Genomic DNA, 14,856 nt, shown 5'->3' on the forward strand with positions numbered 1-14,856 from the left:
TTCTTGGCTAGATTCCATAAGCACCTATAGAAGGGACGTGGAAAAGCATGGCACAATCGACAAATCAAGATTTGCATGTTTAAGGTAAATGATCTGGTCCTTTTATATGATAGTAAGTTTACTAAGTTTTTATGGAAATTTCAGATGGATTGGCTAGGGCCATATATTATCAAAGAAATTACAGATGGAGGCACAGTCCAGCTCGCAAAGTTGAATGGAGAACCTTTCCAGGAAGAGTGAATGGAAGCTGATTGAAGCTGTATACAGGGGATCCTGTGTAATGACTATATGGCAGTAGGACAGTCTTAGTACTCTGGGTAGTTTCAAGGGAGCGCGGGTCTATAAACTACATTTCCATGGTCGAAGGACTACACAGCAGGCGGGCTGGGTGGAAAATGGTGAAGTTGCATGAGGGAAGTTGCGCTATGGATGGAGGTGTCACGCAGCACATCAGAAAATTGACTATTGTAGTCACTGTTCATGACTTGACAGCCAGAACTCATGACTTGACAGCTAGAAGACGGTTCATATGAGCGGGTTGGCAAAATTTAAGGCCAAAATCTTTTAAGATTTGTTGCCGAAACAACATTAATGGTCGAAATTTGGGTGGAATGATCGGATTTGAATTCAAAAACCCCTATAAATTATGCGTGCTAGTCCAACAGAGAACACTTTGCACACTTGGAGTTTTTATTGAAATTTGTTGTCTGTTGCTTATGATTCAAGAATTTTGGGAGGAATTCTTTACCCACATAGACATTTCCCTGGAAGCTCGTGAGCTATTTATGGAGAGGATGACTACCACCAACCTCGTTGAGGCTTTTAGTTCAGAAGTAGCTGTATCTCATGCCCCAGTACCTGAAGCATCTAGTGTTGAAGCTATGTCTGTCGTTCCCACGACACCAAATCTCCAAGGCCAAAACAATCCATGGTGAAAGAAAAGAAACCTGTCACAAAGGAGAAGCATAAAAAGATGGCGCAAATAGGAGCCTCCCCAAGGAAGCATACTATGACTGTCACACGGAATGAGTCAATCTTGCGAACAAGATAGACCTTCCTAGAATCTAAAGAAGACCTAATGAGAAGCAAACCAATCACAAACTATCTTTCTCTAAATATGCATTTATAAACAAAGGAAAACAAGTGTTTTAGGCCTACCTTGGGTCCAAAAGCAAGTTTGTGGAAGCCTCGCTCCTTCGATCCAAATGAGCTCCCTTATCACTAATCTGCAAACACAAACAAGCAAACAAATTAAATAGCACCTGAAAAGCCAATATCATAAAACATATTTAACATGAAAGTCAAGGAATTCATGAAACAAATGGCATGAGACAATTTGTTGAGAAAAATGAATCTGATTGTATTAATTCAAATCAAAGAAGAACTTTAAAACCTGTGCCTTGATGCTGTACAAGCTCCTCCCAGGGTCCAACAAGAAGTCTCCTCTACCTTGACAAGTTTCACTCTCTTCCCAATGAAGCTAAAAAGGTATGTGATCTCTCCTTTAAGCTCAACTAGGAAGTCTTAATTTCAACAGCATTTACCCTCAAAAAATGTTCAGCTTCCAACCTCCCTAGCAACCAGCCCAATGCCTGAATTTATAGTGCAATGGAGGGAAGTTACTAGGTCCTCCTTCAAAGGGATAAAGCCCTCCTTCAAAGGGATAGCTCCTCTCATCAAGGGATTAGCTCCTTCTCTTTTGGGATGCATGAACCACCTAAGAGCGGCCAATCCATGTCAAAGTTCCTTCTAGAATAATCTAGAATTAACCCAAAGTGAGTTTTTTAGAATAAACTTTCGCCTTTTTGACTTTCACAGGGGTCCGCACCCACACCTTTAGGGACAGAGTGGCCAGGTCTGCAGTTTTTGTAAACAGAAGGTGCGGGACCACAGGCAACAGTGAGAGAAAGTGTGGAACTAGAGCTTTATTGATTTTCAATGTCTTTCTCTCATTTTCAAAGCTTGACTTGAAGAGCTGAGGTCTGAGACTTGCTTAGGAGGTCAGTACAAGTGATGATAGACCCATACTGACTGCAAATAATCATGGTGATGATATTTTTGTGTAACAGATTGCCCCCTAAAGTGCAAAGTCTGTAGTAGATGAGGATTTCATTTATCATTTAGGAAGAGTGAAGTACTTTATCATTTCGAGGATCATCTTGTGGAGAGCCCGGTTGGAACCTGTAAAAACATTCAATACAAGATATATATATGAGATCATATCATCGCTGAGGTAGGCATTCCCATACTCAGATCAAAACTGACTTAGAAAACTAACTACTGCTCTGATACAGGAATGATCTTGTAATACATCACAAGTATAGACTCATGTGGACACAGTATGGACGCAACCATTTGTTTATGAATAGTCCATTATATAATGAATACAAAATTCCTCGTAGCCTGGATTGTGGAAACTAGATCCAGGGTCTTCATTTCTTCTTCCCGAAACAATACGATTCTATCCATGCGAATGAATGTGTTGGAGTCGAACATGGTAGAAACCACTTGATTACCAGTCAATGGTGTAAATTGTTAACGAGTGTGAGAGAAACCACCAGTGATGTCAATGGCTCTCAAAGTACCCAGTACAATCCATGAGATGTGAATAAATGTGTTGATGTCAAACATGTCACGAAATCCTTTGATCGAAGGTCAATGATGCAACCTGTCATCAAAGGCGAGAAACCTGCCATTGAGGCATGTAGATCTCAAGGTACTGACGATTTCTAGATCATCTTTCTAGATAATGAGTTGAAGTCGATAGAAAGTGATCCGTCCCAGGCAAGCCCACAACATGAAATCATAGATCAAGTTGAAGAAATTTAGTTGCAAGGACTGACTCAGGGATGGTCAAGATGGATGACAGATATTTTGCAGATGAATGGCTTATTGGCAGTGACCTCTTGAACACATAACGACACAACAAATGGTCTGGTGACAATTGACCCAAAGTTAATACCCAGAAACGAGCTGAAGACTTTCAATGTGGTTTGATCAACTGTTAGGCAAAGGATTTCCCAACCCAGGTGAATAAAAGTGTCATGTTCAAGAGTGGTTACAAAGTATGACAAACATGATCATTTTTCTCTCTCTTCCCCCACCATTTCTGGCAAGTACCTCTTTATTTTTGACAAGCTTGAGGAGGATAACATTTGCTTCATTATAAGCTCATCCTTCGGATGAGTCCAACTTAATTTAAATTCGAACCCTAAGAAGGAGTGGTTTGTTCCTGTTTGTAATTGAACAGGTCCTTTACTATGAAATTTTAATGAGTCCAGTATAGGAGAAACTCGGCGTTTTTCAATTTTAGAGAGTTTGAAAAAACTTAAGAAGACTCCAGGGTTGACCTTTTTTGTAAATTTGTGTCTCCCAACCCCGAAAAAGTATAAAATAATACTTGAGAGAACCGCTTGATATTTACGACCAAGGAGTACTTTTCGTAATTAGTGTCCCTGATCCGAAAAAGTAAAAAAATGATCAACGACACGTCGTTTTATAACCAATATCGAATTTGAAACGACAAAAATCCAGCAATCTTTTCATGTTTTTACGGTCAGAAAAGAGCTGTAAGTGGACCGTCTTCTAGTTCCGTTTTAACGAGTTTAAAAGAAAAACTCGGCAATCTTTTCATATTTCAGGAGTCAGAAAAGAGCTTAAAGGTGACTCTAAATGTTTTTCATCAAAAATGATAGATTTCGCCTGAATAATCCGTTATCCTGAACAAAAATGCAAACATTACTCATACCTGTTTGAAATGGATAAAAATGTTGCAAACATACCTTTCCAAAGTGAAACATAAACAAATTTGCAATTTATTTACTCAAAACACTTATGACAGGGGCTTTCCTCAATTCATTTTTACCATTTGAGTTTTGGGTGAGAAAATAGTGCTTTTGTTCAGAAAACTTCCTGTGAAGATTGCGGAAAATCCAACCGTTGGAATCAAACACCGTCTTCTCCAGGTAATCCACATCATCCTACTCTTCATTTTTAACCGTTTCATTTCTTGTTTTTGGCTTTTTATTTCATTTTTTGGAGGGTTTTTAGGCTTAAAACCCACGCGCGGGGGCCCGCAGGTGTACCACTGGCAGCCCGCGGACCCCAACTTTTTCTCAAATGGGGAAAAAGTCAGGGGTCCGTACCTTCCATGTAGGCAAGGTGCGGACCCACGCACTGTCTCTAATAAAGATGGTGCGGTCCCTGCAACAAGGGTTTTTAACCCAAAATTTCTCAAAATTGTCCCAAACAAATTAATTTCTAGCATTCTAATTTGTCTTTTTACTTGATGTAGAGAGTACATCATGCTAGATTGGTGTGAACGAGAGCATGAGGATGTGGATCTAGCTGTGTTGAATCACCAACCTTCAATCGATGCATTGAAGGCCTGTGGCTTGTACAAATTTTGGGCCATACCTGGCATGAGGGCCCAGGTGGATTTCTTACAGTGGCTGGTTGACAGATGGAGCATATAGGACCAGTGCTTCTTCATTGGTGGCCACCAGCTCGAAATCAAGCCGACAGACATATATTTCTTGACCGGTTTGCCTAAGAGAGGCGAAGACTTGACTCTATTCGGGACTAGGCCAGGTGGCCAGTCTGTCGATAGCCTCCGGCTAGAGTTCTGCAACAGCCAGGCTAGAGACAAAGGGATAGACATAAAAACCATATCCCTTCCTGAACTCATGGTGATCGCATTTACTGTCACCAGACTTTGCGGGAGTGCCGCATTACATATTGCCACCGGATCCCAGATGCGGATGGCAGTTGACTGCTTTCGAGGCACCATCTTCAACTGGTGCGATGCTGTGTTGGCCAATGTGAAAGGCCAACTGACCAGAGCCAAGAACGGACAACTAAAGACCTTTGGTTATGGGGCTTTGGTTGTGAGCTTTGGTCTAGAGAGGGTTCCCATGTTGATCCCGCAGCACCTTACTGTTGGAGCTGGGCTTCCTCGAGAGCCCAAACTGATGCGATGGGTTGCAGTTATGGCCCGTCATCCGGACGAGGGGACAGAGGTTGTTCGATTCAAACCTGAGTATTTTCAGTGGTTGGAAAACTAGGTTTTTTCTATTCGGGACTTCCCTTATGCTGGGGTAGATTTTTGTGGTGACCCAGACATGGCTCTTCCACCAGGAGAGCAATAGGATGACTCAGGTAAAATCATTTTCAACATTTTTCCTATTTTAATTTTTTTTATTATTTTTCTATCATTCCAAAACTGATAGTAAAAGTTTCAAATGCAGATGTGGGTCCATAGCGACCAGCTGCTCTCCGGCCTTACGAGAGGAAACAACCAGTTGCAGCCGCGCCAGCCCCACAGGACGAATCAGCAGAGATTTTGGCCGAGTTGGAGAGTCATCTAGAGCGCTTGATAGGAGATATTCCGGAGACCATCATAGATGACATTCCTCGCCGACTTCAGCGCTATGTGATTGGGGTCCCAGGACCCTTTAGGAGGTTCCTTTGCAAGGTGGCCCGTGCAGTGGTTTCTTATCTAGATCATCACCAGTGATAGGATGATCGCCTATTGTGAGCACATATGACATTTTGTTTTTTGTACTTATCATTTTTGCTGATCATAAGGTGTTTTTCAAGCTATGATCGAGGACGATGTATTTTTTACACACTCCTATATATATATCACTATTACCTGCTTACCTTGTAAATCATGTTATGGAATGGTTTTAAATTTACATGTATGATTATTGCAAATGTCTACTTAACATTCGAGAAGCAATTGCATCTGCTAATGTATTTAAAGATCTTGGAATATGCTGATATTCAATATAATAAAATTCACGTTCCAAGAGATGCGCTCTCAAAATAATCTCAATAATACGTTATTTCTAATGGCATACACTCTATTAAGCTGTAATACAACGAGTTCAGAATCTAACCTCACTATCAAACTCCGAATCCCAAATGAAATAGATTCAAATAATAACTCAATCACTGCAATATACTCGGCAATGTTGTTCATTGTTTGACCGAGGCTTACCCCATGCATAGATGCCAACTCGTAAGAGGGCGAATAGATAACCCAAGTTGCGGAAGAAATGTTCTGCGTATTACGAAAAGCACCATCAGCGAAACCAATGTATGTTTGGAGAGACATCAACATCTGCAATATCAAGAGTAAAACCAAGATAAGCAGGAATAATGACGAAAAAACACTCTCTAAGCTAAGCACACTGTTTAAACTAAAACACACTAGCTAGAAAGAAAAACTATCCTAACTAAAAATCTCCATACCCATGTTTTAAGCATAATACCTCTTCAAGTAAATACCATTTCTGGGTTTACCCAAAGAGTCCCCGTCAAAGTCTACCAATTCATAGGCCCCTTTTGCTAGCTTTCGCTTGACAACATAGGGACCATGCCACATAGGAACGAATTTTCCAGTGCCTAACTTATCATTAGCTTGATTGTAAACTAAGACTAGATCTCCTTCCGAAAAATTTCGAGGGGTCACATTTCGATCATACTGAGCTTTCATATGTTTTGCATGAGTCTCGATCGCCAATGCAGCATCACGTCGATTCTCATCTAATTGAGCCAAGTATAACAAATGCTTTTCCTCTTCGGAAGTGGCTGGAAGTAACTCGATGGCCATTTGCAATGATGGGATTTCGCATTCAATGGGTAACACAACTTCCAGACCATAAACTAGTTGGAAAGGAGTGAACCCGGTTGATGTTTTTACTGAGGTATGATATGCCCAAAGCGCTGAAAATAGCATGTTATGCCAATTTGATCGATGAATCCCAATGATTCGTCGGATCATGATGACTAAGACTTTGTTGATGGATTCAACCAGACCATTAGCTTGTGGATAATAAGGGGTTGAACTATCATGACGTAAACCAAGCTGGCCTGTAAGCTCGGTCATCATAATGTTTTGAAAATGACACCCATGATCATTGATAATCACTTGTGGGATACCAAACCTAGCAATTATATGATTGAACATGAAAATTGCAACTGTTTTGCCGTCTGCCTCAAATGTAGGCATCGCCTCGACCCACTTGGTAAAATAATCTACCGCAAGGATGATATACGCATGCCCCCCAGCCGAGTGAGGGTTACATGTAATAAACTTCATACCCCATTTGGCAAAAGGATCAATGACAATTATAGGGTGGGGCGCATCTTTCGATAAAAAATTTGGCAGTTGTGGCATTTTCGGACCGCGGTAATACAATCTTTAACCAAAGACGGCCAGAAGTAGCCATCGCGCAATATCTTTTGGGCTGTGGCATACCCAGACATATGACTGCCACACACTCTAGAGTGACAGTCATTGAGAACCCTTTCAGCTTCTTCGTGAGTTAAACAACGTCGAAAGATAGAGTCCGCCCCACGGCGATAAAGAGTATCTCCAATAATCCTGAATTGTTTGGACTGGAATCGTATTTTCCGACGTTCTGACCTTGAAATTTCCGGCCGAAAGGATTGGGTCTGGAGATAAATGATGATATCCCCATACCATGGATCTAAAGTGCTGATTAGAAACAAGGATTCATCTGCAATGGGCTCTTCTGCCACAGTTTCCGTATCAGCACGCGAGAAGTCACACATTAATTCCGCAAAAACTAAAGATTTCTTAGACTTAGATTTTTCAAATTCTAAGTTGAATTCCTATAGGATAACAATCCATTTAGAGTACTTGCCCCCTATAAATTGATTGGTCAAAATGTAGATCATAGGGTTTCAATCCAAAATTACTGTAGTTTTATGTAGTAAAATGTAGTGACGAAAACGTTGGATAGCTTGACCAGCTGCCAATGTCAATTTCTCCACATGTGAGTATTTTAGCTCAGTTGGATTTAAAGTTCGACTAAGGTAATATATCACATGTTCAGTTTCGAATTCGTCTTCCTGAACTAAGACCATTCCAATGGTGGAATGAGAGGCGGCGAGATACAAGAAGTAATCCTTGTTGTAGTTGGGAGGATGCAATAATGGTGCATGGGTCAACGCGTGTTTTAGTGCATCAAAAGATTTCTGAGCTATCTCATCCTAACAGAATGGAGTATTCTATTTCAACAACTGGGTAAAACCCTTTGTAACCTCGGCGTAGTTAGGAATGGATCGTCGTAAAAAGTTTGCTTTCCCTTGCAAACTTTGGAGTTGGCGAAGACTCGAAGGAGGAGGTAATTTGACAATAGCTTCGACCTTCAATGGATCGACGCGAATGCCAGCTTTCGAAACTACAAACCCCAACAATCTACCCGTTTCTATACAGAAAACACAATTGTGTGGATTCAACCGAATCCGATAATGCCTACATCTCATAAAGATTGCTCGTAAATGGACGAGGTGATCAGCTCGATGTAATGAATGAGCAGGCAAATCATCGAGGTAGGGTTGCACAATGTGCTTGATGTCATGAAAAGCATAAGACATGGCCCTTTGAAAAGTTGCTCCAACATTCTTGAGTCCAAAAGGTAATTTGAAATAAGCAAATGTCCCCCATGGACAAATGAAAGCCGTTTTTGGTTGATCGGCATGTAGAATATTGATTTGATTGAATCCGAAAAAACCATCCATGAAGGAGAATATTTCGCTGCCGGCACAATCATCAATGATTTGATCGATATAGGGAGTTGGGTAATTGTCCTTTGGACAGGCTTGATTAATGTCCCTATAATCGATACATATTCTTATTGTCCCTTGCTTTTTGTTAACCAGAACAATATTCGATACCCAATCTGTTAACGGGATCGGATAAATGAAACCTGCTTTGAGTAATTTTTCAACTTCTGCTTTAATTGTAGCAGCTTTTCTCCGGTGAATCTGACGCAAATGTTGTCGGACGGGTTTAGCGTCCGGGTAAGTCTTTATTTCATGAACAACAATCGCGGGATCAATTCCTGGCATTTCCTCATACGACCAGGGAAACAATTCGCACAATTCTTGAAATAGGGCCTTATATATTTGAATTTCATTTTCTGTACACAAGGCACCTATATGAATGTTCTCAACAATTCCAGGCTTAACCGAAATTTCAATAGGAATAGTTCGAGAGATGTTTCCCAAATTTAACTCTAAATCAGGATGTTTCATTGGATTCTGAGGTTCCTTGACATATTCAGTCGTAAAAATTGATGAAAAATCATTTTCAAAATGATTATTCTCGGGTAAAAACGAAGATCTGTGATGGAGATCTTCCCATGGCAAATCATCTACACATAGGATTTCACGAATTTGCTCATCAGAGTGAACAAGTTCCGAAAACGTGATTGAATCCGAGCTTGATGTGAAAAGTGATTCTTCACAGACCACATTCATTAAGTCAATTTTGGTTGAAGATGGGTCGGTAAACGATTGCATGACCTCATACGCAATTTCATATGGACTCAAAGGCATGACATCACCAAATGAGTCTATCTCAAATTTAGAAGGAACGATCCAAGGATCATCATAAACAATGGTGTCTGACGTAATCATATGAATGGTTGCAAATGAAGATGATGCGTTGATTGGAGGAAAAGGAAAAGTTCGCAGTAAACCGACATCTTTAACTAGTCCTACTCCAACATGCTTATACGGGATAGTCGTTTTACCGACATGCTGAATACTTTCAGAAAAGGCTGGGTTGGATGAAAAGTAAGTCAGTTGGTCTATTGTTACGATCTTTCCATTATGAGGAAACTTTATAACCCGAAAGACTGATGAAACGACAGCTGTCATAGCGTAAGACCAACTACGACCCAAGAGAAGGTTGTAATCTAGATGGGCATCAACCACCTCCACATCTAGATTAACGGTTTTTCCTTCAACCCCTATAGGAAAATCCTGTAGAATGCCAAAAGGAAGAAACCCACGGCCATCAAAGGCCTTTAGAATCATTGGGGATTAATTTAGCGAAGGAGAACCAAGCGATCTCCAACACTGTATCGACATAATACACATTGAGGCTCCCTCATCAATCACAGCCCGATGAATAGGCCTGTTTTTGACTATCACTAGAATCTGGAAAGCCATTTGATGAGGTAAGCGCAGTGTACTATTTTCTAGATCGAAAATTATTAGGTTAGAGTCCTAAACGTCAACAACTCGTATAGCCGATAAAAGTAATTTACGCTGTGCTGGACATGATTGCAGCACTTCCAAAGCCGACATTGCTGAGGGTGAAATAGCTAAATCCTCAACAATGTTATAGTTCTGAGCTGCTCTCGCATGTGGATTGAAATTTGACTTTCGAAGTATACCCTTGGCGGGCGATTTGATTACCAAGTCTGGATTAGGTTTCTCGATCTGTAGTGGATCAGAACTGGGAGCTGAGGTTGATGGATTAGAATGAGAAGATTCTGCTTCTTTACCATCAACAGGACTTTTACTACCATAATCATGCAATCGAGTCGCAATCCTAACATGGGACATCATCAGTATGGGTTCTTCATTGGCACTCGAGGAAGAACCTATCATCTTACTGTCTTGACTTGGAAAAGGATCCTTCAAAACAGCAGGCATTTGGGAACCTTTGACAATCTTCGCAACCTCTGCACGATGACGGCAGTCTCTTGTAAAATGTTCATCATCACAAATGAGACAAGGATAACGAGGTTTGTGTTTTTTGTCATTGGATTCCGATTTTTCAGGTTTCTCCTTTGAATTTTTGCCCGTTTTATTCTTCCTCTTTCCTTTCTTCTTTCGACCGGATTTTGATTTGGCTGTAGATGACTCTACAACATGAATATCGGCAAAAATCTCTGCAGAAGAATCTCCTGTCGGCAGGGAAAATTTTAAGAAGCCCCCCTAAATTTACATGTATAATAAATGGGCGAATCTCCATGGTATATAGGAAAAATGGAAGGCGATTTTATCAATAATATGATATGTATATATAATTTTTTGGCAAATCTCTCACCAGGCATGGTGAATATTTTACTCAATTATAAAATCTTGTGTTTATTTAATACACAAATGAAATCATTGCATTTCTTTAAAATATCTTTTGAAATCAAAATTACTGATATTTGATACCTTTCGGGGGTTAGTAGATCCAGAGTAAAGATGGATCTATGCTGGTTTAATTCTCCCATTTAAATAGGCTACATTCTAGGTGAATACCATGGGTCAATACCATGTGCCATTTTGGTGAATACCATGGGTCAATACCATGTGCCATTTTTATTTTTATTAATATTAATATTAGGGTTAATAATGTTTTTTTGCATGGTATTAATAATAATCTAGTCCATGGTATTTGTCCCATAGTATTTTGCCCATAGGTTTCACCTAAATATAATGCATTTTTTGAGTGTTCGTAAATATAAGGTGACTTATGGAGTAAATATAAAAAAACGTTTTATTTGTTTACCATACCTCTCGTTTATTTATATTTTTATTAATTTACCATACCTCTTTTACAAATATGGTATTTGGCCCATAGGATTCACTTAAATAAAACCTCTTTCTTGAGCCTTCATAAATAGAACGAGGGTTATGGACTAAATATAAAAAAAGGTTTTATTTATTTACCATGCGTCTAGTTTATTTATATTTTTATTTATTTAGCATACCTTTTGAGTAAGTATAAAAATGTTAATAAATTTACTGCATAACATAAATAATTACTAAGAGGAATAAATATAAAAATAACCAGCAACAACCATAAACACATAAACACAAATGTTTATCTAGGAAAACCCCAAATCAGGTGAAAAACTCAACCTAATAAGATCTCATTAGCATTGGCCAAAACCCTAGCCAATCCGACCAAGTGAGCCTTCGCCGCTCACCTCCAGGTCTTGCATTACAATGAAGTCCTTCCAGTCTTTTATAAGCTCCATTACATATAATACCACGGGCATAATACTATGGGTGCACAATACCATGTGCCCCAAAACCATCACTGCTAACCTCGTCAACTTTGACTCTATCTAGAGTAAGTTTACCTAACAAAAAAAAGGTTTTATTTATTTACCATACCTCCACTTTACTTATATTTTTATTTGTTTACACCCTTGCATGTATATAAGGTGATTTATGGAGTAAATATAAATTTTTTTTAATTATTTACCATACTTCTCATTTATTTATATTTTTATTAATTTACCATACCTCTTTTATAAATATGGTATTTGGGTCTTTGGTCCATAGGATTCACCTAAATAAAACCTATTCTTGAAAATGGGCGAATGGATTCACTTAAATAAAACCTATTCTTGAAAATGGGCGAATGGAAGGTTGTAACTCCTAATTTCAAGGGCTAAATTTACCTTTTTTACCCTCTCCCTTAAAAGAAGGTGGGCTATTTGAGGTGATTTGTAAAAGTGTACTATGATACAAAATAATCGCCCACTAAAAATTTAAAACCCCTTAATTTCGCCAAAGGGCGAACATTCGCCTCTAAAATCACCCCTACTTGTCGGGGAATCAGGCAAGGTTATGATAGGAGAAGAATTCTTGGAAGACTTCTTCTTACTTTTAGTGTTAACCATACCAATCATACCATCGGCGGCATGAGATCCCGAAGGAGCTGCAGCAATTTGATTTTGCTTGGGAAGATCGGGGATTTTCTCGTGTAATGTACCTGACTGAGTATAGACCAAGTCAAGGTACTGTGCTTGAGCAATTACTTGCTCCTCAGTAACAACTCTGGCCTTAGCTACATCTTCAGTGATCTTTGGCAACAAAGACTTTACAAACAATTCAGCCAAGATCTGATCCGGAATAAAAACCTTCACTAAACGTCGTCGACGTCTCCATTCATGAATATGATCTGAAATGTAAGTGGACGTCGGTTGCTTTAATGAGGTTAGTAATTCCGTGCCATTGTCATATCTGACTAGCAACTGAAAATGAGTTAAAAACAAGGTAGCTAACTGACTAAAATTACAAAAAGTGCCTCGCGGTAACTCAATGTACCACTTGGCCGCAATACCAATTAGAGTGCACTGGAAAGTCTTAGACGGATTGAATCATTTGAAATGGAGTTAGACGCACACCAGAGGTGATAAGTCATCACATGGTTCGACGGGTCCTCTCCTGATTTGCCTTCGAACTTAGGAATATCACTAGGCAACTTATTCGGTATTGGCGCCAAAACGAAAGATAATTAATGGGATCATTTGTTAGGCGCGACAAGTCAGGTAAGTCCAAAGTTGCGATAAATGGTAACTGACAATTAGGGTCCCTAAAACTCTGGGTCATGAGACCAGCCCCAGGATGAGGATATCAAGGATAACTAGGAATAGGAATTGAATTTGGGATATTGTATCCTCCCGGAAAACCAAGATTAACCGGACCATACTAGGGTTGTTGAGATTGTTGATATGTGTACCCAAGGTACGGTTGATACAGATAGACTAGCTCCTACACAGCATGACCGAATTGGTACTGTCCCTGGTACGGTTGATAAGCAAATTGTGGTTGACTTGTGACAACCGTACTTGAACCAGGTTGTCCTATAGGCATCTGAACCGAAGTTTGAATCGTGGATCCAGACAGTGGTAAATATGTCTGAGGAGTAGATATAGGAACAGTAGAAATCAGAGCTGTCGATACTTCGGAAGTAAGTGGGGTAGATTGAACAGATGTTGCGGCAGTTGCAGTAGTTATTTGAGGCAGAGTACGAGGCGTACTAGGCCCAGGCTGAGAAACTACCGAAGGTATAAAAGTTTGAATATTAGACTGGACAGGTTGCTGGGGTGTACCAGAAACTAAGGGTTGTCCAGTTTGAGATGACAACTGTACATTTGGCCGCAACACCTATTGAGTTTGCGATGGATCCCACACTAAATTCATTCCAGGGTACAGACCCATAACAGGTTGAGAATATTGAGGACCATAACCGGGTTGAGGGTAGGTTTGATAATTCAAAGGTACGTTTCCCGTTCCTTGAACATATGATTGACCGAAAGGTGATTGGAAACCTTGGTTAGAGTACTGACCTTGGGGTTGATACCTTTGAGGCACGTACTGATACTAGGGTTGACCTTGAGGTATAAATTGATACTGGGGTTGACCTTGGGGTACATATTGATTCTGGGGTTGACCTTGAGGAACGTACTGTCCCGTAGGTATGTACTGTCCTTGAGGTTGCCCCCCAGGCGCAAATTGGGTACCTTGAGGTTGACCCCTAGGTGATAATTGAGGATTTTGAGGTTGCCCCCCAGGCGGTAACTGGCTACCTTGAGGTTGAGGATTGGGAATAGAACCTGACATCATGAGAATATCTTCTACGCTCAACGGCTTAGTACCATTGCTTCCAGTTAATAACCCTTGTTCAATGGGTTGAGGAGATGCTTCCGAAAAAGTACCAGAAAGTGACTGATACCCAGAGGGAACAGAAAGACCACCGTACAAAAAATATTCGGGCGATTGAGTAAACATGGAGGACTGTCTTGACATATTTAACGGAGGATAGTAACCTCTAGGTGTTGGGTGATAAGGAACACGAGGTGGTGAAAAACTTAACCCTGGGTTTTCTAAGAAATTAGTCAAAGAAGGATACCAAGCACTGCTCCTAGGTGGACTGTAAAAGATTGATTCACGCTCCCTTAGCTCAATAGAAGGTTGATTTTCAGGGATAGGGATGCCTACTTCTTCTTTCGGAGTAGCAAGTTCTTCGATAGCTATAAGTCCAGAAGGAAGATCTTGGGTAATTATTCTTTCTACCCTAGGTGAACCAGGACCACTAGAAGCTGGAGAAGCAAACCCCGATGTTGGAGTAGCAACAAATTCACTTTCAGGTTCAGATATTTCAGGTTCCTCACCTATATCACTAGTAGATGAAAAGCTACCAGTAACTTCAGAAACAGACACTGATTGTGGATTATAATCTGCTACTAAAGCTTGAAAATCAGGATGTACCACCAAAGAAGACTCTCCTTCTTCAGGCGA

This window comes from Pinus tabuliformis, chromosome 4_1, assembly GCF_031772625.1.
Source record: "Pinus tabuliformis cultivar Carrire ecotype Pingquan chromosome 4_1, CPIR1, whole genome shotgun sequence".
NCBI classification, from domain to species: domain Eukaryota; kingdom Viridiplantae; phylum Streptophyta; class Pinopsida; order Pinales; family Pinaceae; genus Pinus; species Pinus tabuliformis.